General features: G+C 41.0%; 1 protein-coding gene across 10 annotated transcripts in view; it reads right to left on the bottom strand.

The window, feature by feature from the left end:
• LOC129726403 (uncharacterized) overlaps positions 1 to 15963 on the bottom strand; it is a 513997-nt gene that overhangs the window by 28649 nt on the left and 469385 nt on the right. For all 10 annotated transcript variants that reach the window (XM_055683104.1, XM_055683076.1, XM_055683040.1 and 7 more), the window contains one exon: positions 1 to 15963. This exon is cut by the window's left edge and continues 28649 nt beyond it. The gene's annotated coding sequence lies outside the window, so the exon portion shown is untranslated.

The following is a 15963-nucleotide window of genomic DNA, read 5'->3' as shown; positions in this document are numbered from 1 at the left end:
GATTTAAACACAGTGAAATTCACAGTAATTAGTAGATATGCAGCTTTTAATTCTACTTTTATTCGATTCTATTCTCTTTGGATGGTTGATCTTTCTCGTTCAAATATACAGTGTGGTTTGCTTACACACTGGTGGGAGAAAAATGTTGTTTTGTCATATCTGACGATGGCTGAATAACAGTACGCCGAAACGTCATGTAAAACAAATATAGTGTGTATATTTCACCGAGAAAGATCAACCATCCAATGAGAATAAAGTTAGACGGTGACAAAAACCTCAAATAATTTTATTCGATTCGGTGTCATAGGGTAACCGCTCCTATATTCATCTCAATACCTATATTCATCTCATCACGCCTTTTGGATCGATTTATCGTCAAATTTTACGTTGTTTTCAACGTATAACTTTCAACCACTTGACAAAATCGAGAAGCAATTAAATTTACTTTCAAACATTTGTAGAAATTTGACGACAAATGAGAGAAATAAGATGAATATAGGTACAGCTAGCTGTTGAGGTGAATAATGGAGCGATTACCCTACATAAACTATACCAGAAGCATTTATTGCCAAAGCGTACTGCAGTTCGCAAGTATTGGGAGAGGAATTCTTTCGAGGATCTTCCAAAACCTAAATTGGAAATCACAAGAAGATCAAAGTGAGATTGAAGAGTTTTACATCTATATAAATATATAATAGACACATTATAAGCCACGGGTTTCCGATGAAAATAAAGAAAGTATCGGCGAAATTGATATCTAAACAATTTACATGGTAACCAGTAATAAGCGCCTTGCAACCATCAGAACATCAGAAACTTGGTACTTGGAGTACCTTGTTAAAACCTGGACGAGTTGGTTTTCTTGCAATGTTAGTGTTGCCTAAGGTTGATGAGTTTCGGTGCAGCCAGGGACGAGTACCTTGTTAAAACCTGGAAGAGTTGGTTTTCTTGCAATGTTTGTGTTGCCTAAGGTTGATGAGTTTCGGTGCAGCCAGGGACGAAACCTCATCAAATTGGCCTTGGCCCAAATGTCTTGATTGAAGATAGATGTTTATCGGTCATCAATTGCGTTAGGTTCTTCCTCAGGACAGTGGAACAAATTGAAAAATTCGAGGAATACAACTAACGAGCACCTAATCTGTTCGTAGATTTTTAAGCAGCGTACGATTCAGTGAAGAGAAACGAATTGTGATAAATAAAGCTTGAACACGGCCTGTCAACCAAGTAATCAAACTGATTCGTGTCGGAACGAATAAACATGATTAATGAATAGCATAATATTTCTCGAGTATAAATCCTCGGAATCAACTTTAGCAATATTCAACTATACTGACACTGAGTAGGCCTCAATAACGGAATTATACATGCAAATAACGATGCTTCTAGATAATCTTCAGCAAGTGTGAATGTTTTTGTCAAAACATTATATCATAATCGACCGTACTTTATTTCTATTTCTGTTCCGGGTTGGTCGGTCACGGTCCCCCACGTTACAACAGGTTTCACACCGCAACAGAAGAGAAAAAGAGAGAGAAAGAACCATTTCTCCACCGGTTACTGCCAGGCCATGAATCATTAACACCAAACCATGTGACAGAACGACACTGGAAGATAGTGATCAGAACCATTGTGAATGCACGTGACGCACGAAACTGTTTGCGGTAAACATTCATTACATTCTAGTTTCGGCTGCCCCCGGGGCAGTGGGGGGAAGGTGTATCAAAACTATTTCGCTTTCGGAAAATGTTTAACACCGGTACTGCGTGGGTTTTTTTCATGTCAGGAGGGGACAGACGGCGGTTGAATAATTAATGGAGAGCTTTCCAACGCGCTCGATGAAGTTTGTTCACGCGCGGCTCAGCTTCATCTCTTCTTTCGCCGGACAATAACGGTGCAGACGTTCCGGCTTTCATCTATGTGCACTTCGCAGCGAGGAATGGTCGTCGCTTTGCTAGAACATGTGTTTAGAGTAATGGATTTTAATTAGAGATTCTGGCTTGATAGAGGCGTATACGTTGTATTCATTCCGCTCTGTAGGGACTCGCGTCATCCCCGAGTGGGAATAATTTGGATTACGCTGGCAGCAATCATCGGAGGCTGGCTGATTTGAATGGCTGTAAAATTGAAGCCCATTAGCGAGAAAATTGGTTTCATAAGTTCAACCAATAAAGTTTGAGTGCCTCATTTGGCAGTGTTTACGATGCTATCAGGAACCGTTTAAAAGTTTATATTAAACTGGATCGGTCCCGCTGCGGGACCCTAATATTTTATTCGGTGCAAAGCACTGAGAAATGGAATCAGATATAGAGCAACGCAAAAAGTTGAATTGGCAACACTTTCTCCGGTTTTTCTACAGTCAGATAGTCTCCTATAAACAACAAACCACTGCTGAACACCAACTTTTTACTAAACACTTTTCTAACACCGTTTAATTATGAATATTCTAATAAGTTATTGTAATAAGCGAAACATCGTTAGGCTAACCAAAAAAATTGACGTAAACAAGTTTAGATTATATCTCTCATCACAGCCTGCTACAGCACAGTTTAACATTCACACACGTACACACACACACCCACAGCAGAGCAATCCGGTACCAACTTCAACAGCTATAATACGTATTCACCTTGTGTATTACCTAATTTTATCATTACAATCTCTGTTTTTTTTTTGTTTGATTCACAATCACTTAACATGTAGCCACGTATTGCTTAGTAAATGATATGTGTCATAGCGTGCTTTGCTTTGTTTGTTTTGTTTTGTTTTAGTTCCTCCGTCAAGCGCATTGCGTTTTGCTAAGGTTTTTAGGTTTCTTTTTTTTCGTTTTGTGCCTTTACATGTCGTTTGGAAGATTCATTTTTGGGTAGCTGGAAAAAAGCTGCGTATAACGGTTAACACACTCACACCTGCATGTCACAAATTGAAACAATAAAACGGAGAAGACGCCAAACGAAACTTACCGAGAGCTGTCGTGTCGATCCGCGGAGCGGTAGTTTGTTTGTTTACCTAGTTTCGTTTAATATATTACTTGTAGCCTAGAAGTTTTGTTCTTTTTTTTTGGAGATTTTTTATTTTTTCTTTTTCTCTGCAGTTTAAATATATCATTCACGTATAGATATGAAACATTGAGATTCTTGTCAGATTTGTCTTCTGTTGTCTATTTTCGTTTAGGAGTTAAGTCCTCGTTCCGTTTGACAGTTTTTTTGTTTGTTTTCTGCTGTTGCATTTGTATCGTTTAGTATTCCTATTTTATCATTGAGAGATAACAGCTTTCTATTTACAGTAGATTTTACCGCCAACATGTTGTCGGTGGCGTTTTTTCTTCTTTTTATTTTTGTTGTCTGAAGTGGACAGCGAACATAAAACATACCATTTCTTACCGTGTTTACTGCGGGGATCGCTTACTATGATGGGCTTATGTTTACGTTTAGTATTTTCAGTTCAAACTTGCTGTATGGTTTTTAGGACACAACTCGGAAAAACGATACTTGTGTTAGTGTGTTTCAAACGACATTTAAAGCTGTATAGTTTTGTTTTTACTTTTTTATCATATCAAATTTCCTATTTAATCCGTTCTATTTCTGCAGTATTGGCTTGGTTGCTTTAGAGTTCCACGCAACCTAGTTCAACTTTAACTCTCGTCCAATTTCGTCCGAACACTTAAATAAATCACCGCTCCAATTATTGGTGCGAAATTCCGTTATCCATTAATGTTGATTGGGGGCGTAGAAAATAACTTACATTTGCACCTTACTATCAAACAGTAATTGACCAGATTAGAAGGAATGTTTCGGTTGGTTTGCTCGTTTGATTTATCTCTATTAAATTTTCTGTTTTTGCGAAACGGTTGGATGGAAATTAATCCGATCTTTGCGGGGGCTTCACGTTCATTCGCTCGAGAGATTGAGAAAAAAAACCCTTTCCTTTTTATTTCTCAGAGCATGCATTCAACTTTGGCATATGCTTTAACAACAATAACAGAACAAAAACGGCTGCTAAAAGCTACAAGCCGGGTGCGTCACGATTTCTCCTAAATTAAATTATTTTCCAACATCACCGGTCTGACGGAACGAAAAATCACGGGTGGGGGGGTGGTCTGGCAGCACACGTAAAGCTTATTTTTTTTATGTGCTTTTCATAATTTCAACATCAACGAGAAGGCGGTGGGGAAATGGCCAGCAGATGCAGACCGGGGCGGGCTGTGTAAGGTTATTTCATCTGTGGAATTAATATTTGTTGTAGTCGAATAAAAGTAAACATGCAGCTGAAATAGCGCGAGTAGCCCAGGATTTGAACGGTTTCCTTTTTTGTGTATATGTCTGGATGTGAGGGCGAAGAAAAAAAGTAAGAGTGTTTCACTAGGGAGGAAAAATAAAATAAACTAAAAGGCAAACGCTCGAAACATCCAAAGTAGGCTGCCGGCCTTGATTATGTCGCTTGTTCTCAGTTTTTTTTACTGACGCTTTAAATTGGTAGAACATGTTCGTGGATTGCTTTCTTTTTTTTCGAGAAGGATGAAAGAAGAAATGTTTTTTTTTTATATTAATATTTTAACGTCTCATCTCGCCTCGTTTCAGCTCCCATTTTTAGCAGTTTGTTGCTTTTTGAGTAGTTTTTGTCACTGCTAGATAATTTGACAGGTATTTCAGGAATTGTGTAATTGGTCAAAAAAGCCATTGAATAGCATTTTTCAATTCTATGAGAGAAAACGATTTAGTTGGAAAACTCAATTATGTTATTATATAATGTTATTTGGGCAACAAATTTCTCAAGGTTCAGTTGCAATGCATAAAACATGGATGGATACACCGCTACACTCATGAGCCCATTCGGTAGTTGGCGAAGTTGGTTTTTGCATAGTTTTTGTTGCTCGAAGCGCTCAGCCGGTAAGATGTTGACCTGTTTATTTTGGAATTCGCAAGGCATAACATCAATCGACAATCTTGAACTTGGTAAAATATTCAATTAAAAATAATCGTACATTATGTGACAAAAGTGCTTTTTACCCATGACAATGCTTCCGCCCATACTGCTTGCGATACGACCGATAAATTGAAAGAATTGCGCTACGACCTGGTTTCTCACCCTCCTTATTCGCCAGGTTTAGCCCCGAGTGACTTTATCTTGTTTACGCCGTTGAAAATGTGACTCTTTGGCTGGTGATTTCACTTGAAAGTAGAGGTAGAGCTAAAAACAAACAGCTATTTTGATAAACTGGACGTTGAGCATTAGAAAACTGGTATTGAAACGTTAGAAAACCGCTACCATAAAAGCATCACTCTAAATGGAGAGTATATCGAAGATTAAATTAGTTTTTGACGTAGAGCTACGTTTTTAATAAGCCTACTACATTAAAAGTTTATAAGTCGGTTTGCTTTCAACCGATTTTCTTCATTCTTGCAGCAATAAATTATAAAATCATACCCGCATCTTCTTAAATTCAGAAAAATATTGTTTGATTATACGAACTATTGCACTATTGAAAATTGTCATGCTTGGTTGGAACGAAAATCACGTCCTTTGATTGCTCGCTTGCTGGCTTTCCCTAAACAGGTCGAGAAAATACTAAACCTAGCTAACCGTAGCATAGCGGATTGTGACCGTAGCAGTAGCGGATTGCGGCAGTATCAGCAGCGCGTTGCGCCAGTGTCGGTTGGCTTTCCGAATTTGTGTTCGGCTCAAACAAATTACTTGACATATCTCGGTAGCAGCGCGGTACTTTTCTATTCGTTTTGTCAAAGTGCCTGATTCCTCCACTGTCGGGGTAGCACTATTCAGTTTTGAACAGCAAACTGCCCTCCTCAGAGTAACTAAACAAATAACGAAGAGTTTCTTGAGTTGAGCAAGCAATAGTAGGCTTTATGACTCATTTATGGAACACTCTCTTCTCGTGCTTAGTTCTTTGTCAGTTATGCAATCGTGTATTAGATACCTCCTACCATTTTTTCATAAAAATTGTCGTTTTTTATTAGTAAGTGAAAGACTTTTTGGCCTATGTAGTAGACAAAAACACAAGCAACTCGTTAAAACATGGTGCTGCTAGGAGTCCTTAGAGATATATTTAATGACTGAGCACAGCGGGCATAATATTCCATAAGGCGGAAGTATATAAAGCCGCATTACAGAGGCATAATTGGAAAAGCGGCCACCGACCCACTGTAAAACGTGACGGCCTCTAGCAAACAAAGAACCGATTCGAAAACCTTACTTCGATATCCTTACAAGTAGCTGGAATATTCTTTATTTGTTAAAAATTCATCTGAGGAAAATAGTCGTAATCGTTAAGACGCACTTGTTAATGTAACTAAAAACTACGACGAACTCTCTTTGCGTGTGATGATGTGCCGAAATCAAAAAGATCTTCCAATTTAAAAAACGATCGAATGCAGCAAGCTAACGGGTCGTTAAATCGGAAATGAGTACGGTGAAAGCTAGGTTGTATCAATGCAGTAGAGCTACGCCTGTTACGGTTCTCCTTGGTTCAGTCTAGCCTTTACGAATAGGCTTGAATTATTGAGAACTGGAGCAGAGGGTCCAAAGCCCCTGTAAACGAGGATGGTTACAACAGCTCTTAACTATGGCTTTTGCGTAAAATCCAATGGTAAAAAGCCCTTAGCTAAGGTGTTATGCGACCCGTGCCGAAGGATGACGTGGGGGGGGGGGGGGGGGTTAACAAATACCCAGCCTCTAACGGAGCCTGTGGAGCACCAGGGCACCCTTCACAGTAATGCGCCCTTACTGCATCACGCGGGTCACTGATGCAGCGGACTCTTCTTTATCCAGTGACTCGTTGGAATTTTTTAGATAACATCAATTCACAAAATTCGGCCACCGGCAGCCTTTCTTTGCCAGTACCCATGGACTTATCAGAGCGCAGTCCCATAAAAACAAACGCACCGGGCAGAACGGAGGATATGGAGCATGAGAACGACTTCAACCTCGAGAGCAAATCGCTGGAAGGAGGACCCTCTGCTTCATCCTTAATCCTACTTTTTCCACAAGGGAATGACGAAAGTCAAATAGATTTATTTCCCGGTCCAGAGACAAGGCCCGATGACGAAGGGAAACCCGAGGCTCTCCTTCCGACAGAGCAGCTTGCTCAAACAAACCAAGTCGCCGTCAAGCGTCAGCGGTCGGACGACTTGGTGTCCCCAAATACCAGTACTAAGTGTCCACAGCCTAAAAAACTGCGGAACGGCACTGGTTTGGGGTCATTGGGTCCGAAGCCGCTTCCGACGGCCACATTTAGAGACATGGCGGGAGCTATAAGCCTTGCGGTTACTTTTGATACCCACCCCTGCTCCCTACTCTCAACGGACCAGCTTCAGACTGTCCGGACCTCCATCCTCGATCACATTGCTGACTAGGAAAATCCAACCACCAAGCCCGAGTTTAACGGTTGCCATCTGAAAAATGGCTTCCTTCAACTTGCCTGTGTCGACACCGACACAGTGCAGTGGTTGGAAAGGGAGGTACCTTCCCTCGTACCGAAGGCCAGACGCTATGTCGGTTACTTCGCGGAAGGTGCGAACTCTCCGGACGAGAAAATCCTTCGTTCACTCCAGAATCAGAATGACCATCTCTCTACCAAAATGTGGCGAGTCTGTAACCACAAATTGGTAAAGACCTTGGTCTAGCTAGTTCTGGATATTGACGTAGAATCGGCCAAACTCATCGAAAGTGGAAACCATGAACTGCACTACGGTTTCGGCAAAGCACGCATCCGAAATGTAAGTGGAAGGCCGAACGTCACAGGTAGGAAAGACTCCGTCGCAATGTCAGGGAAGGTACGTGCGGGTAACTCCTCCGGAAGTACCCTGCCACCACCCAGGCAAAGCGATTCTGCGAATGGGCTAAAGGTCCGCGTGGGAAGCTCCTCTGGGAGTGCCCCACAACCACCCAAACGCAACCCTGCGGCTGGGAAGGTACGCACAGGATGCTTCCTCGGGAGTGTCCTGTCACCACCCAAACAACGCAACCCCGCGGCTGCTCGGACGGTTCCGCTGAAGACTCGCAAGAGTGTGAACCAACAACCACCGAACAGTCGCACCCCCCCGGAGTCAAAAACCGCCACAGAGTGCGGGACGACCTTCTGTTGCCAGTCGACTGCTGCAACCGAAGCCGAACATTGAGGAAGAGCAACTTCCATCAACCAACCAAACCGCTGTTGACAGCCGTCAGCCAATACCCGGATCATCTTCCGATCCGGACAAAGACGGCAACTTCACTGCAAAGTGAGCAGCCTTCGTTGCGTGCAAACGAATCTCCATTATGCAAAAGGCGCCTCGGGTGTTCTTTGCAGGAGATTCGCCAGAGAGCAGCAAGCGGCTGCATTCATCTAAGAGCCGTGGATCAACGAATCCAATGTTCTCGGACTTAACGCTCCTAACAGTAGGTTAGTCTACTTCGACACGCAATCCAAACCAAGGACTACAATTCTGCTAAATAGAGAACTAAATTTTTTACCTAAAACAGGAGTTATCCAACGCGATGTCGTTGCCGTCACGGTTATAGCACCGACAACCAGAGGAAAGCAGGAGATGGTTGTCGCGTCGGCCTATTTCCCGGGCGACCAAAGTGATATACCGCCACCCGAAGTTGCTACGCTGCAAGGCCATCAACAAGCCGTTTCTGATCGGCTGCGATTCCAATGCCCACCACACGATCTGGGGCAGCTCGGATACCAACACAAGGGGTGAGTACCTACTTGAATACCTTACTTGTCAATGTATGTAATGTAGGGAATAACCCCACGCTGACAGACAGGAGGTCCTTGATCTCACTCTGTGTAGCGCCTCTATTTCTGAAAGAATTAAAATTTGACATGTCTTCGATGAACCTAGTTTGTCGGACCACAGGCACATTCTTTTTAATATAAAGGGCAAACCCTCTGAAAAGAGAGCTCCTTTAAGGAACACCTGATCGATTCACGAACTTTCAGTTAAAGCAACATTCGAAATTCAGTTTACCTGAATTCGACAGCAAATGATCTACAAAACAGAATCATGGATGCTTTAAATGAAAACTGTCCACTAACACAGCGGTCAGTATGCCGTGACGTAACCTGGGGGAATGATCAACTCAGTGACCTTCTTCGGAAAACTAGGCGGTTGTTCAACAGGGCAAAAGTCACATCTAACTGGGACGACTACAGAGCGTCCCTCACTAAGTACAACGCCGAGTTCTCATGAACTTCCACCTTCCCGGATCGACAGAGACTGAAGAACTGAATAGTGATGGGTCGCGGCGGGACAATTCGAGACATATGGCGTCTCGGGAGTCCATCCTACTGGCCCGTCGACTGTTCACGGAAGCTTTAATAGGTTGGGCTCTAAGCTCACTCGACCCTATTAAGTCTCCAGGTCCAGACGGCATACTACCCATCTTTCTACAAAATTGGCCGCAGCTGTCATGTCCGAACTCATAAACCTCTTCAGAGCCAGCTTTATCCTGCCCATATTCCGGATAACTGGCTGAAGGTGAAGGTAGTGGTTATCCACCAAGTTGGAAGAAAGGACAAAACCCTACCTAAAACTTTCAGACCCATAAGTCTGACTTCATCACTTCTCGAGTTGATGGAGAAAATAATGGATAAATATATCCGTGATGAGTTCCTTAGAGACTCCCCGCTGAATAGGAACCAACATGCCTATCAAAGTGGCAAGTCAACAGAAACTGCTCTTTACAGCTTAGTGACGTTGATTGAAAAGTCCCTGAGTCATCGGGAGACGGCGCTATGTGCCTCTCTTGATATTGAAGGAGCCTTCGATAACACGTTCTGTGCATCAATTAATACGGTTCTCTCCAATAAGGGAATCGACCACACTTCAAGGAACTGGATACATGCAATGCTCTCTAGCAGAGTGATCACAGCAACCTTGGGAGATTCGTCTGTAACAATGTCAGTGATCAAGGAATGCCCGCAAGGAGGAGTTTCCTCGTCCTTGTTATGGTCACTAGTTGTAGACGCACTTCTAAATAAGCTTTCACAGCTTGGATACGAGGTTTACGTCTAATTAGTGCTCCGCAATTGCAGAGTAAATGTTCCGAAGTTTCACTTTTTTAGTTGCAGAAGCGACAAATATCATCTTGGGTGAAACCAATTTTCAGAAGATGATGTTTGCTCGGACAGTGACCAGTTATTAGGCCAGTAAATATACTGAGATCGTTCTTATTGAGACTCAGCAACTTTTGAGAAATTTTTGTGTTTGGTGTTATAAATCTTTTTGATTGGTTAAAAGATTTCACTGCTTTCCAATTGGCTGCAATCTCTTGTTGTTTCCATTTCTTTAGTTCAGCCTTCAGAACAGTTTAGTTCTGAGATACCACAAAACGGTTCTGGATCAATGAAGGTTCATCTGCAACTTCATTGCACTCTATTCTGCAGTGACCAGGAATCCAGTGAAGATTTACAGAATTCAACTGGCAAATCCCTGTTTACATCTCAACCTTCTTTCTTGCCAAACTAAGAAATATCTACAACGAACGAAAATGCACTTTTTAAAGCACGCCAGATACTAGTTAACGTGATAGCAGCCGTCACCGCGCCTTCGTTCATCGATTCGCTAGTACGCAGGTTTTCGAATTATCATAAACTTCTACGCATTTTGAAATATTGGTATCGTTTCCTTCACAAAATATTACTTACAATCTGAGCCTTCTGCATCATCATCACATTCGTTCAAAGGAACTGCAAGAAGCCGAAGCCATCTTTATTCGTCTGGTGCAGCAATAGTCCATCGGCGAGTAATGGAAAACCTTGAAAATATAACGACCAATCTCTACTGAATCCAAAATTCATTGGTTTCAACCCTTTATTAGCAGTGATCAGATGATCAAAATCCAGGGTCGTCTAATGCTGGTAAAGGTCCTGTATTTTTCCTGTGTTCTAGAAAAAATAACAGGAGGGTTGTGTGCAAAGCCACGACCGCAAGGTTGAAGTAGAATACTTTTACAAGAAAGATAACCCGGCGTGTCAGTCATTTTTTCTAGTAAATAAACGTTGACTAATCAGATCAATTGAATTTTGCGCTTCAACAATAATTGACCATTTTCAATAATTTAGAAAGTTGCTTGTCATGGTTGGGGCTTGACAATTTTTAAATTTTGAGTTGATTTATTTTCGGATATCGTGCTCATGACTGAAGGAAAAGATAATTCAGTACGTTTTGAGACACGGAGATGAAGTAAAATTTATAACTTTTACAAATTTAAAAATGTGAATTAACTCACTAGAAATCAATAACTCTTCAATCAAGTTTTTATTTCATCCTGAAAAGGACAATTTGTTGTTCATTTTAGTATCGGATAAGATGCCGATCACATCTTTGCGTTATCACTGACAGGGCGAATAAAGTATTCCTTGTGATAAAGTAAACAATGATATGCTGATTTAACACTCAAAACTAGACGGCTCACGTGTTGTCAAAATGAGTCAACTTTTCATTGAATGCATTTACTAGTGCGCACTATCGCACAGAGATTGCATTTCACTAAAGTGCCTTACTGCATCAGCCGCTATCGATGCTGAGATCCACTGCAACTAGTTCGCTATTCATAGCCATGCCACAGTTGTGGCCGCTACACGCTGCCATTGGTATCCACTGTCCCTGTATCAGCTGGCCCAGCTGCTATTGTTGCAGGAATCCGCTGCAACTAGTGCGTTATCCATTGCTACGCCACAGCTGTGGCCGCCTTCCGCCATCGCTGGTATCCACTGCACTGCTAGTGCTGCTGCTATGGGAGAACGACTGCTGTTGTCGCTGTCTAGAACTATTATGAGCGGCTTCGGGTGAAACAAGCTTTTATATAGGCCAACTAGCATGACTTTAATTTCAAGGAATATGATTCTATCGACCGTGCTTGGGAAGCAATCATATAACGACCAATCAGAGGTCGAATTTTTTGTTTTTAAAAAGGCTTGATTATTTTCAATAGTACAATAGTGTGAATAATAAGATTAAAATTATCTTCTTCTGGGAAGAATCTTAGAAGATTTTCCAATCTATTGCTGCAAGGTTGAAGAAAATCCATCGAATACTAATCGATTTATTAGCATTTGAAATTGGACATATTTTTCACTTTTTTTGGTTTTAGAGTTTCATTTCACATCTCTATGTAGCCGAACTTCCTGAGAGATGTATTCTGCCGTTCTATGCATATTTGTCCCATGTTCCAAGTCATGCAAACGAGAAAAACGATGTTAAAGTTTTACAATGCTTTTACGCATTGCGCCAATGTGACAAATGCAGTCATGGGTTTCTAAGCAATTTTACCTTGCAATAGACTGTTTTCAATAAGTCTAGTTGAATGTTTTGCGGTTTAACACTCTTTGCCATAAAAATACCCACTGGGACAATAATGCCGAGAAATTTGCTTTACAATAGGTAATTTCTACGCATATCAGTCCCACCACGTGCATTCGATGTTTCCCAATACAAAGTTCGTTTTGGGGATATAAGGCTGTTTAATTTTTCACGAAAATGATCACGCCAATCGTGTTGTCTTTATAAGCAGGTGATGATAGTCGAGATAAGAGTTTAGTTAATTGAATAAGTATCGGATGATTTACAATTACAAAGGTGAATTGTTTTTTCAGAATGCCCATATTTGAACGTTGTTAGGCTTTCACCATTTTGGCTACACAAAAGACAGTTCTTATAACTTTCAATTAGTATGAATCTCATGAAGAAAAGGCATTCAGATTACAAACCAGCACACACGGTTTAGGTATTCCGAACAAAGATGTGAACGTACCGCATTTAAATAATCAAGCAAAGTGATTTTCGGTACCGAAATTCTGACACCCGTGATGTAGCCAAACGTTGTAAGGAGAAGTTTTTATTGCTCTGTAGCACTTCCCAAGTTGTTAATATGGAAATTAGTGATTAGTGGGATCGATTAGAATAGAAAAAATCTAGTGGGACAAATATGTGTAGAAAATCATCGATGGTACAAACAGGTTTGATATGGTTTTTCAAGACTTTCGGAACAAAGAATGTTATTTTTGAAAGTTTCTCAAAAATATACATGAAAATAGACTCATTGGGGATAAAACGAAAATCGACCAAAAGTAACATGGGACAACTATGCGTAGAACGGCAGTATTCTACTTCAACAAAAGTGATGTTACCAACCTTCGAGGGATTACATCGCTTTGTGCTGGATAAAAACTGTCTGAGCTCATGATCGGTGGCTCGTTGCAAAGGAGTGTTACGTTATACATTTCAACGGATCAGCATGTTTTTTTCCTGAAATCATTCTCCGAAAACCACTTCTTCTTTGCAAAACTAGGGAACACAGAATACCGTGATTTCCGAAGTACTTCAGGTGTACCTCAAGGTAGCAATGTGGGACCTTTGCCGTTTTCGCTGTATTACAACGATGTATGCTTGGCACTGCTTCAGGATGCAGAATCGTGTACGCCTGATCACCTCAAATCTGCTATGTAGTTCACTCAGTTAATGATTGTATTGAATTACAAAAACTGATTGACGTATTCCATGAATGGTATATTTGTAACCGTCCCGGTATCAGTTTTGCCAAGTGCTCCGTAATCAGCTTCAACCGAAAAACACCTAATCGAATACAGCTACTCCATTAACAGTAAGGATATTGAAAGAGTAACGATTGTTAAAGATCTTGGTGTTCTATTGGATACCGTGCTCATATTCCACGATCATTACAGCAGTATCATTTCCAAAGCAAACAAGATCCTGGGATTTGTAATGAAAATTGCTAATGAGTTCCGTGATGCGTACTGCTTGAGACCATTGGACTCGCTTGTACGCTCTACTTTCGAAACGGCGGCAGTTGTTTGTAGTCCTTATACTGGGTTTTGGACTACACAAACCGAGTCTGTACAGAGAAGGTTCATCAGCTACATACTTCGAGGCCACTCTTGGACTGATCCCGTGGAGCTTCCTTCATATACAGAGAAGTGCAGGCTGCTGGATAAGGATACATTAGAGAAAAGAAGAAATGATGTGTGTGCAAGAATCGTCAACCGAAAGTGCATTACCTGCGTAGAAGACCGCTCCAAACTGCTTCAGCAATTTGTGTCGGAGCTACCGTCCTCTCGAGTCACTGCAACCAGACCAAATACTACTACCATCGGGATTACTTATTTTTGAGAATATATAGTGAATTATTTGGTGTTATTCACGAGAGAGGTGCTTGCCAATTTGAATCTTTCTATTTCCAGACACTGAATCTGCGTACGATTAAATTAACCGTGGTTAGTTATGCAGTATTAGGCCAGCCGTAGCGGCTTCAAAACAAGCGCTGAGATTACGGGTGAGTAACAGAGTAAAAGTTCTGAAACCGAGGGATGAAGTCTAGTATTAACTGTTAAAAATTAATAAGATGGCGCATGAGCGGTTTTTCGTACAATGGAAAAGCGTTACACCCAAAAAAAAATCTACTCAGAAATCTCATCATCAAAATTTCAACTTAGGCTACCAGATTCTATTATCGCAACACTTGTCTTCAATTTCATGACAGTTTTAGGTAAAGCCACGGATTATGTTGAAAATGGATTGATTTAACTTTGGATGATTTTTACTATTTTAACTCTTTGCTTTTGCTTTTGAACAATTATCACGTTTTACTAAGCGATAAATTTTTGATACCTTGAAGAAATTGTTTGTAAATTTGTGAGGTTTCATTTTCAACGTGTAAAATTTTGCATTCACTTATCGCAAACCAACCCAGTCAGAAGCTCTCAAACTCTCAAATTAATAACAATGTCTTTGATTACCATCATCTCTCGAGACGATTTATTCTGTATCTGTGCTAAATTTAGAAGAAGAAAAAATCTAATTCAGCAGCAACCCGAAACACAGAAGAAGAAAAATCCGTTCTTTACCCTCATCAAATATTCATCGTTTTTTTGACTCTTGTCTCGCGCTCGAGAAGGGTCGTTCAGCCTCCTCAAAAAACAGAAAAAAACGAGAAAAATATAAATAAACGTCATCAACCAATTTTCCGAGATTTCCCGAGGCATTCGTTCATCTCACATCGGACGACCACGCGCGGATTGTCGCCTCCGCCTCCCCGCCCACGCCATTCGTTGAAAAATAAATATTTAGATTTTCGTCTAACGCTACCGTTTGCTCTAAGCAGCCGCCATTGCCGTCAAGTTTGCAATTGTAGAACCGACGAATGGAAAAACAAATCACCAACTTGACCTGTAGGCTCTCTTGCTTTAATGTCTAACTTTTTTTCTCCTAATTTTTGTGGTTGACTTTTTCTCTCTCTTTAAATATTCACTTTCTACTTCTGGTGGAACAACATGTTTCGGTTCTCTGCTTGAGTATTTGTTTACAGTTTTTCTCGGTCATCATTTAGGTCCATTTTTTAGCTTCTCAGTAGTAGAGAATAGGTTAGAACTTATCCGCTGGAATGATTGTTGATATATACTCTCGGGAAGGGTAAAATATTTGGGTTATAAGCAAATTTCGCGAATTCGATCGTGGTTTTTTTTTCAATCGTGAAGCTGCTTCAAAAAATATTAATTCATTGTGGGCAACCATTAGCTGCGAACTCACACACTCACTTACACTCATACACATACACACACAGAGATTTTCTAACCTACGGAGAACGAACTATCGGTTATGCTTCACAATTTATGTCCCCCGTGTGTACAATAGTTTTTATTTTTGGTTTGTTTTGCAATTATTGTGTACGTAAGTTGCGACTAGTTTACCATCCTTCCCGTCCGTATCCAGGATCAATAAAAAACGGGGAAAAATAGTTCCGTTAGCTAACCTCATCAACCGGGTGCTGATTTGACATCTCTGATCTGGGGGTCTGGCTTTCACTCGGGTTGTCTTTGGGAAATCAGTCTACCTCTTATTTTTTTTTTGTTCTGTGATATCTTTACTAACTGTCGCGTACGGAAAATTATACGCTCTACTTTGGCTCTGTACAGTAAGTGCTCGCTGTTGCTTTTTTTTGGTT

Source organism: Wyeomyia smithii, chromosome 1, assembly GCF_029784165.1.
Source record: "Wyeomyia smithii strain HCP4-BCI-WySm-NY-G18 chromosome 1, ASM2978416v1, whole genome shotgun sequence".
Taxonomy (NCBI): Eukaryota; Metazoa; Arthropoda; class Insecta; order Diptera; family Culicidae; genus Wyeomyia; species Wyeomyia smithii.
The sequence above is the reverse complement of the archived record's forward strand: the minus strand, read 5'-3'. Positions and strand labels throughout refer to the sequence as shown.